The sequence below is a fragment of the Falco punctatus genome (genome assembly GCF_963210335.1).
Source record: "Falco punctatus genome assembly, chromosome: 3".
NCBI lineage: Eukaryota > Metazoa > Chordata > Aves > Falconiformes > Falconidae > Falco > Falco punctatus.
In genome coordinates this window covers 94,087,874-94,097,339 of record NC_137582.1, presented here as the reverse complement: position 1 = coordinate 94,097,339, position 9,466 = coordinate 94,087,874, and the positions used below count along the sequence as shown (strand labels likewise).

The window sequence follows — 9,466 nt, the reverse complement described above, 5'->3', positions numbered from 1 at the left end:
AGCTACACCAAGGGGCTCTGCTTTAGTCTGAACAGATGTATGTCTGTAACCTGAAGTGACAAAACAGTGTTACATCTGTTCTGCTGTTCCGACTCTTCTCAAGTCCGCCAAGACCATAAAGTGACCTTAAGCCTGTCTCCACAGTGTATGCTGGGTGGTCACTGTGGACAGCTGCTGTCCTCACCACAGGGTACTCACTGCAGCGCAATGACTTCCTTTGGACCACCAGTAGCCTGCACTGGTTTTTGCCATTTAAGCTATATCGTACCAATTTAAGAACTGAAATAATGGCAAAGCTATGCCCACACCATTTAAAAGGTTAGCCAAGCCTAGTGCATTAGCACCAGGCTCATCTCCATATGAAAGCTGGCATGTGACGAGCCAGAGTATGAACTTGCAGACACTGTCACCCTGCACTTAGTCCATAGATGTCCATGTCATCTGTGGCAGAAGTTACCATCTCCAGCTTTTCCCTGGCACTGGAGGTTCCTGCTGCTTGGGCTCCAGGGAGTAAGCTGTGGGGTGACCGCTCCCTGTCTTGCATTAGGTGGTAGCTTGTAACGTTGCAATACTGGGCCTCTGCTAACCTACCTCATTCGGACTGAAAAAATGTGAGAAGCTTGAAGCACAGGTCAGCAAATCAGATCTTCAAGGGATGGTAACCACAGGCTGGGAGGAAAGCCTTTACCACCAGCACCTTAGCTGGGGAGGATGTGCATCTGTAGCCCAGTCCCATGCACAGACGTTGTTAGATTATCTCTAGAGAGTTTATTGCAGAGAGACTTGCTGTTTATTGCTAGCATGAAACCACACAGCTCCTCTTTTGGGCTGGCATCATGCTCCAGCTAACGAGGCAGCTATTCAGATCATCTGTGTCTGTTTAAAAGGGGCAGACATAATCTTTGTGTATGCTAAACGGGAGGTAGCTCACCTCCTCTTGAAATGCAGGTAAGCTACTTCATCGCTGATTGCAAACCAAGAGCATCTTAATGGGGAAGTTTTCTGCTGAAACCGAAGTGAAACTTTACCCTTGGCTTTCTTATTGGTACCTCCTGAGTCACCACATCCTTCTCGTGTCACCATCACCTTTCAGTTTAGAAAGTGGCAAGAAGCTACGGTGTTCAGCAGTAAGTGAGAAGTGGGTCTCTCTTTGTGGGGAAGGGATGAATTTATGCAGGAGGTAAAATTTGCTCTTTGAAAGCAGTGAAGACTGAAGGGTCCACCTGGGGAGAATGTTTCTGGTGTGCTGCAATTTTGCTGAAGGGTCCACCTGGGGAGAATGTTTCTGGCGTGCTGCAATTTTACTGAAGGGTCCACCTGGGGAGAATGTTTCTGGCGTGCTGCAATTTTACGTTGCTTCCCTACATGTCTTGTGGAGACAAGCCCCAAGGAATCTGAAGACTTGGCTTATTTTCCTGGTCCTGCAACAGATTTCCTGTCTTGCCCAGCCATGGGCAATTCTTTCAGGTTCACATTTTCTAGCATGGGCTTTAATTTTAGCCCTGTAGCTTGAGATACCTAGAATCTGTCCTGCACGTGTATTAGTCCCTTATAGCTCTAGCCAAAATTAACAGAAGCTGCCTGCACACAGAAGGGCACTGACAATTAGATGCTACTTAGAAAAAACAGGGCCAGCTCTGACTTAATCATCTTGTTCATATGTTCAGTGGAGATGATAACACCTGTCCAGCTGGGGACACATCAGGCTGAATTAATTAATGTTTGTAAGGCATGTGAAGCAATTACTGTTTGGGTTTTTTTTTTTTAGTAGCATTATTTGCAAATGTGACAGAGAAGAGCTCTTTGAGCACTGTTTCTTCTGTTTTGGTGTTTTTGTTGGACTCAAATGAGGATAAATGTTACCTCCTTCAACAGCAAGATCACTGCCGATGAAGAATTTGGTTTTGCTTGGAAGGATTAGGGCATGAGATTTTGGTTCCTCTCACTTGTTTATGAGCATGAATTTGCTACACATAAATCACTGCAGGTCAGAACATTGCTGTTCCCTTAGCACAAGGTAAGAAAGCACAGAATAGCTCTTTAATGTTGTGCAATTGGACAGGATTTGGCTTGTCCTGATTTTGTGTTTGGAGAACTGGGACTGCCCTCTGTGCTTGATGTTTTACCTCTTTTTCTCTTGAAGGTCCAGTGGAGAAAAATCTGACTAGGTGCATTTGTATCACTCACTCACTGTGCTTTTTGTCTGTGTTCAGTGTTTTGCTGAAATTAAAGTACAGCTTCCTTCTCTTTTGCTTTCTGTGGGATTTCCCAGTGTTTCACCAGGCTGCAGTTTGATGAACTCTTCAAGCTGGCACTGATGCTGAAAGAAGCAGGTGTATTTTCTTTATACCCGGTCCAGAGTGCATGTGGCTGTAAGGTGGACCAGACCAGGGAAGAATCTGGCTCAGAAAATAACCGTTTCTGGTTTTTAATCAGCTCAGTTTTGTGCAGTTCAGTTTCACGATAGAGTTGAGCAGCAGGGCAAGAGCAGGAGTTGCAGAGGAAGGGAGTCAAGGCCTGATCCTTCGACTGGCCTTGCACGGTGGTGTTTGCAGAAGCGGTCTCACTATTTGCCACCACGTGTCTCTTCATCTCTCTTAGTGCCACTATCTCTTGGTGGCTGAGGGGTGGTAGCAGTAAGTTAATGTTACTCAGTAGCCAGCAAGCAATGAGGATAAAGATCCATATTGTGCCTTTCTGATCCCAAGGCCATCTCCCTCCCCCTTTTCATTCTTTGGTTTACTCAGTAGAGCTACCCTGATTCACATAAGCTAACAATCTGTTTGAGAAGAAACAAATTGGCCCATAGAAACTGTTGACATCTTATTTTCATTTTTTTCAATGGCATAAGGGGTACTCCAGTCCAGCATGTCCTTTTGTGTTCTCCATCCCAGGCATTCCTCCCAGATGCAAAGACCCTGCGAGGATGGTGACAGAACAGTGGCTCTCCCAAACATTTTGGACCAAGAGACTGCTAGTGACACTTAGCATTCCTCACAGACCATGACGTGGCTGCTGAGCCGGCTATTAATTGAAAACACTGCTCAAACTAGGCAGGCTCCCCCAGCCAGCTGCAGGCCGCTTCCCGTGCCCTCTGAGCCCACAGTGCTGGCAGTTGCCGGGATGAGCCGTGGAGCCCGCGGAGGACGGGCTGCGGTTGTAGGAGGCTGTAAGAACAGCTTGGGTGCCTTTTCTGGGAAGTCGAGCGCACGCTCCCTGCTTCTTCTTTCTCTCTGGTCTTTTGGAGTTCAGCTTAAATCAGAATCTGAAAACAGCATCCTGCTGCAGAAGAGTCAGTGGCCCTAGAAACAGACTCCTACTATAAAAAAATCGTACAGGAGCCAGATGCCCCCGACCCTGACAAAGATTGATCAAGTGGCTGGCCGTATCACCTTTCACTTCGCTTTGGCAAGGGGGGAAGCGCAGAATGATGGAAGGTTTTCAGGTGGAGTTGTGTTTAAGTTTGGTTTTTTTTAAGTCCTGCAGATGGGAGTCATTCTGCACAAGGCAGTGCCAGCACAGAGACAGAACGCGAGGACTGTGGCTGCAGAGGAGCAGTCATTCCTGAATGCACCGTCCTACAGATTTATGCTTTGTGAGAGGTCGGATTAGATCACCGCTGTGGAAAGGAAATCTATTAAATGTATCTCCTGGAGGTATGGGAGGCTCTGTGACAAATCTCTCGGGGCAGGGTGAATATTTGCCCAGAGTGCTGCCAGCCTTTGCAGAACCGCTGTGTAAGCCGCTCCTCAGGTCTCAGCTGCAGCTGAGGACCGTACCCGTTCGTCGCCGGGTCTGCCTGTTTCCGACCTGTCCGGTAAGTCACGATGCTTCTTTAAAACACCGCTGAGGGCAGCTCCAGGCGTAGCCGCCTGCCGTCGCCCGGGCTGCTGCGGGCAGGGGCAGCCGCGGGCTGGCTCGGGTCAGGCCGGCGGGCGGGCCGCGGCCGGCGTCGTGCGCGCCACCAGGGGGCGCTGCGCGGGCGCGGGAGGGGGCGGGGGCCGGGCCACCCCCGCCCGCGCCGCCGCGCCCGCCCCGCCGCAGCCCCTCGGGGCCGTGCCGTGCCGTGGGGCCGTGCCGTGCCGTGGGGCCGTGCCGTGCCGGGGCTGCCGGCGGCGCCGGGGCTGGCCGTCCGGAGATGGCTGGTGGCCGTATGGCTCTGCAAGGGGAGGAAGGTCGAGGCGGCGGATAAGGCGGTTGTGGCATCCCCGGGGATGTGTGTGTCGCCGGTAACGGCCGAGGGAGCCAACGTGGCTGCCCGCAAGGATCGGTTTGTTAACGTGGCGCTGCTCGGCAGAGCCGTTGGCCGCCGTTTAGCAGAAAGGCTTTAAGAGGAGACCAGGGAGAGCATCAGTCGGGGGATCGCATCCCCCTGCTTCCCCCCTGCCCCCCGCCGCGTGTGAGCATCGCTGCCGGCGCCTGCACGTCCCGTGTAAAGGCACCTCCTGGCACAAAGGTGGTCCCTGGGAGCGGGATCCTAGGTTGAAATGCAACCTTTTTGGAATAAGCAAGTACCAGGGGTTTGTTTCCTATTAAGCTAGCAGATAGTTCGTTCGTTTTGCTGCAGTTTGCAGTGTCCGACCAGATATGTCTTGTCTTCCTTCCTCTTTATATTTCCAGTCTGGAAACAGCAAAAAAGTTAGTGAAAAGAGTAACATCTGTGAGACAGAGAGAGAGAGAGAGAAAAGGATGAGGCAGGCTGGCCAGGCAGCCAGCCTCAGGAGATGGTAACACAGAAGAGCTATTCATTCTGAGAGCCAGTTGCTCCTCGCCCTGCTAGATTATAAATTGGACACCTTATTAAGAGCTGATCCTCCAGCAGCCCCACCCAGGGCTGTGCTCATGCTCTAAACCAGTGGAACGTAATCCCATTTCACTATTGATGCCTGTTCCTGGATAAGCACATGTGCAAGCAGGGCAGAGGGTACTTGGCAGAAAGAAGAGGTGCCCTGGACGTTTTCTGAATTGTCAGTGTGAGAAAAGAAGATGGAGTTTTGGGAGAGAACAGGGAAGAGGTTGGTTTGCACTAAAATTTGGGCACTTTTGTGATATGATGCTAGGTGCTTTACCAAATAATTAAACCAGCTTTTTCTTCTTCTTTTTTTTTTTTTTTTTTTTTTTTCAGTTATAACTTAAAATGCTGACTCACTGGCATGGTGTGCCAACCAAATGTTGCTGCTGGAATCAACCACTGGAAGAGCCTGAGGAGATACAACCCCACCATGGCATAGGTTTTAAGTGGGCCTCTTTGGTGATTCCAAGTTTCTCTTCTGATGGTTTACTTGGTCCCTTATTTCTTGTCAAATTAGCCCCAAAGGTCTGTACAAATTTAGGCAGATGTCAAGTTGAACAGTTGTTGTGGTGAAAATGCCATGGAAACCTAGTTTAGAAAGTTCAGCAACATTTTATCATCCTTGGAAAGACTTTCAACCTTTCAAGCTTTTCGACCTTTGCACACCTTTTAACCATTTGAAAAGTTGTCCAACAATTTACAATGCACAAAGTTATCATCAGTTGTCAGAAATAAGTATCTGACATGTATTCTTCAGGGCTTATTTTTGTGCTGAAGAAAAAAGGATGGAATATTACAAACCTGTTTTAGCGTTGCTGAACGGTATCCCTGCTCATACATGGATTTTCTTCCAGGCAAAACCAGCTTGAGGGTTCATGCAATACTAGATGCATCATGAGGATTCTGCATCATCAGAGTGTTTATTCTGAATATTGCATAGATACACAGCTGGTTTGTTCCCCTGTTGAGGTACCCCTGTTTTACTTTCCTTGGCAGGCAACTTAAACATTGATGTATTGCAGCTGAGCAGTGGTCATGGGACTCAAAAGTAACATGGAAATGCAACCTTAAAACAAGGCCCCCTCCCTGGTGGCAGTGAGTTATGGACATGGATTCAGGTGTATTTTGATGGTGTCTTCTAGACTTCTTGACTTGTTTTACATCTTGTATAATTGGAAAGAAGCTTTTGTGTTTGTTTTAGGAGGAAATAAATTTATTTCAGATCTGATTATCATTAGTGACTCATTGTCATTTGAGAATATTTGTGTGATTCTGTCTGGGTTCTGAGTCCCTGACTGTCACTGGCAGTGGTCCTCAAACTTTTTAAACAGGGGGCCGGCACGTGGATGAAGTGGCAGGAGTCATCTGCGGCTGCTTGGTTTCCTCCCACAACCCCGGCAGGGGCGGGGGGGGTCTGTAAATACCGGGGGCCGGATTGAGGACCCTGGGGGGCCGTATCCAGCTCGCGGGCCGTAGTTTGAGGACCCCTGGTCACTGGTGTGTTGGAAAGCAATGACTCCTCAGATGTTCCTGAATACCTTTATGTATCTGCCTCCAGTTACTTTATCAGCTCATGAAAATGAACACAAGACATCTTCGACGTGCCTTTCTCTCTTCCTCTCCTATTTTTTACATAGGGCAATTTTGCCAGTAACTGTTTCCTAGTAAAACGATGCCTCTGAATTCATGCTGTGTCTGTATGTCTGTCTGCATATGTGATTGCATGTGCCCTACCTCCCCAAAGTGGTCAGTTGATTTGGCAAAAGAATACAGATCTGAAAGGGCAGTTCCTGTAAGGTTGAAAGAGAGAGGCAGATGGGTACGTGCAGATGGGTACACGAGAGAGCCTGGTTGCGCCACAAGCACCAAGGTGCTGCCAGCTCAGCTCATCTTTTACCAGGCACCAGAGAACCTCCACTGGAGCGTGCCCTTGGAAATCAGACTTCATCCTGTCTGTCAGTCATGGACTACTTGTTTTTACTGGCGGTTTTGGTATAGTTAGAATAGAGATGGAAAGGCTGGGTTGAAAAACTGGCATTTCTCTTTTGTGCTGCACTTTTGAGGTTTATGGTTGTCTCCCACAGGTGATCAGGAGTTCACAGTGTATCTTAGGCAGTAAGGACTATCTGTCCCCGGCACACACCTCCTTCAAATTGAATATTTTTTTTTGTTACAGAGCAATATAACTGTCAGATTTCAACAGAATGCTAGAAGCGTGGATGTCCCTTAACCAATTTTTGCTAAGGTCATGAAGGCTTTGAATGTAAGGGCAAAGCCTTGAATTTAAGCTGGGACTGACTGGTTCACAGAGCAAAGAAGAGAGCTCAAGCTTGTCTGGTGGTCTTGTGCTGCTGAGTAAATGGACTGAAGCATTCTTGTATGAGGTGTCATTTCTAAACCTGCTAGGTTTTAGAAACCAAGCATAAGGGCCAAGTTCAATCTAGCAAGTCATCTGATCAGAAATAATGCTGAAGGACTGAGGGTTTTGCAGCAACAGTTGTTGGGGTTTCCAGAATGAACGAGTTTGGATGAACATTAAATCTTCAATTAGTCTTAATGCCAGTGATGGAGATTCAATGACATTATGGAAATGTTAAATACTTTCCTATACCACTGTCAGCCCAGGCTTTTGCAACAATTCAGCTTCTGACAGCTTCTCTTCATTTGCTGATCTCAGCCAACCCCTTGAAGAGCTGGGTAATGGTGTTATTTGCATGGGAGGTGAAGATGATGTAGAGATGGGTGTCATATGTGTACTGCTGACAAGTCAGTCCATGGTGCCACCGAATCTTCTCTAGAGGCTTTATATAGATATTGAACAGGCTGGGTGAGGGGAAAGAATCTTGTGTTATTCAACAGGTGGGAAAGGTTTTGGAGGTTAAGGAAAGAGCAAGTGTTTATCATAAATCTCATGACTGTACAAGAGATTTATGTAAGGGATGTCTGAAGATGTACCAGCTCAGTTCCATCAGGCTGCAGACAGACATTTATTTTCAAACAGCTGAACTGGCTGGAGATCTTGCAGCCATTCCAGATGCTTGCTACCAACCCTCTGCTGATGGCACCTGTACCCCTTGCTCTGCTATTAGAAAGGGTGAACCAAGGTCTTCCTATATGTCAGGTGAAGCCTTTCAGATGGTTTTAAATGCTGACAAAGGTGGTGTTAGTTAACCCAGCTGACATTGCTTTACCTTTAAGAGGGAGCTGTTTACCAGCATAGCCTTACTCTGAGTTTTAGAAAGGAGAGAAGATGGCTGCAGCTTTTCCCACAGAACATGCCCATAGCCCCTATGTGCATTGCCTCCTAAAGGTTTGAAGATGGGCAAGGCACATGTGTGAGACTGGATACATCTACTGGAATAATTATGTTACTCCTGTTTTGTGTGACTATGGGCTTGGATGTTTTATGCCAAGCATGTGTGTAAAATATGTGTGAAGTACTTGTTTGTTGTATGAGCAACTAAAATGGAGTATTTGGAGCTGTGTTGGCCTCCTGTGTAAACAAGACCTCTAGGATGGGTACACAGTGTGGTAGAAGTCAAGGTAACTGAGAGATCATTATTATCCAAATTTAGTAACAGACCATTTACAAGAAATAGGTATTAATTATTATGTTAGTACCCCTCTGGTTAAAGTTGAACCAGTAAGTTATAATAAAATCTTTAAGAATATCCAGTTGCGGCAAAGAAGAAAGATCCTGTGCTCAAGGGGGTCATTCAGAAATGGGAGGAAGTGGGAAGAAAATGTACAGGTGGTTTTGAAGAGATCCTGGAGTTCCTACAGGGTTTTCAGATCCAAAAATACAGAACTGTTGAAGATTCCTTGATGCATGCACAGGCAAACCGGAGCAAGCTATAGTATTGTGTGTGGCCTGTGCTAGCAGTGCTTTAACATGGAGAGCTGATAGTACCCACTACTGTGATTTTCAGGTAGTGAAACATGCTCCCTGTTGTCAAATGGTCTTCTCTGAGGACTGATGAGACTCAATAGTTTTCCCAGCATCCCAGAAACAACCTGCAGCCTTTCTGAAACATGGAAATGAGCACACAGTTTATAAATTCTCCCTGCATCAATAAATAAACCGGCCCTTTTGTGTAAAGCTGCTGATTTATTGTATGACACAAACCTGTAAAAATGGGCCACCCTCATGTCTGAGTCTGGTTCTAAGCAAGATCCCTAACTTACTGGTCATACTGGGCCAGAACGAAGCATCCTACCTTAACAACAGTCTGTAACTCTAGTGGAGTTTGGACTTGGATCCAAACTCAAGGCACAGGCTCTTCTCTAAATAAAAATAACTAGATCACAATCTATTTTGGGGTGGTGACTTTTAGACAAGAAATGTAGGGCTTACATAGGTTTTTACTTCTGTCAAATACATCTGGATGCTGTCCTTGTTCCAGCCAATATTCTGAAAGTGCTTTCACCAGCTCAGAGCCAAATAACCCCAACTGGAAGGTAGAAACTGTAGAACAACTGACCTTATTCACAGTAAACACTGGTGGTTTTTTTGGTTGGGTTTTTTTTCCCCCACACATAGTATTTTGCTACTTTGCTGCTGATGCTGATATAATTTCTGTCAGAGCCTGTGATGAATAGCATATGCAATGCTGGGTCAAGATAAGAGCCAAGAGTGTGCTGGAAAGCCTTCTCTAAATATGAATCCCTATCGTT

The 9,466-nt window shown here is 46.9% G+C and overlaps 1 long non-coding RNA gene across 1 annotated transcript; it reads left to right on the top strand.

Moving 5' to 3' along the window:
* The first annotated feature begins 3,176 nt into the window (after positions 1-3,176).
* On the top strand, positions 3,177-6,020 carry LOC308060825. Its single transcript, XR_013926925.1, has 2 exons — positions 3,177-3,817; positions 5,126-6,020. It is a non-coding gene; the product is annotated as an uncharacterized lncRNA (long non-coding RNA).
* The last annotated feature ends 3,446 nt before the right edge of the window (positions 6,021-9,466 follow it).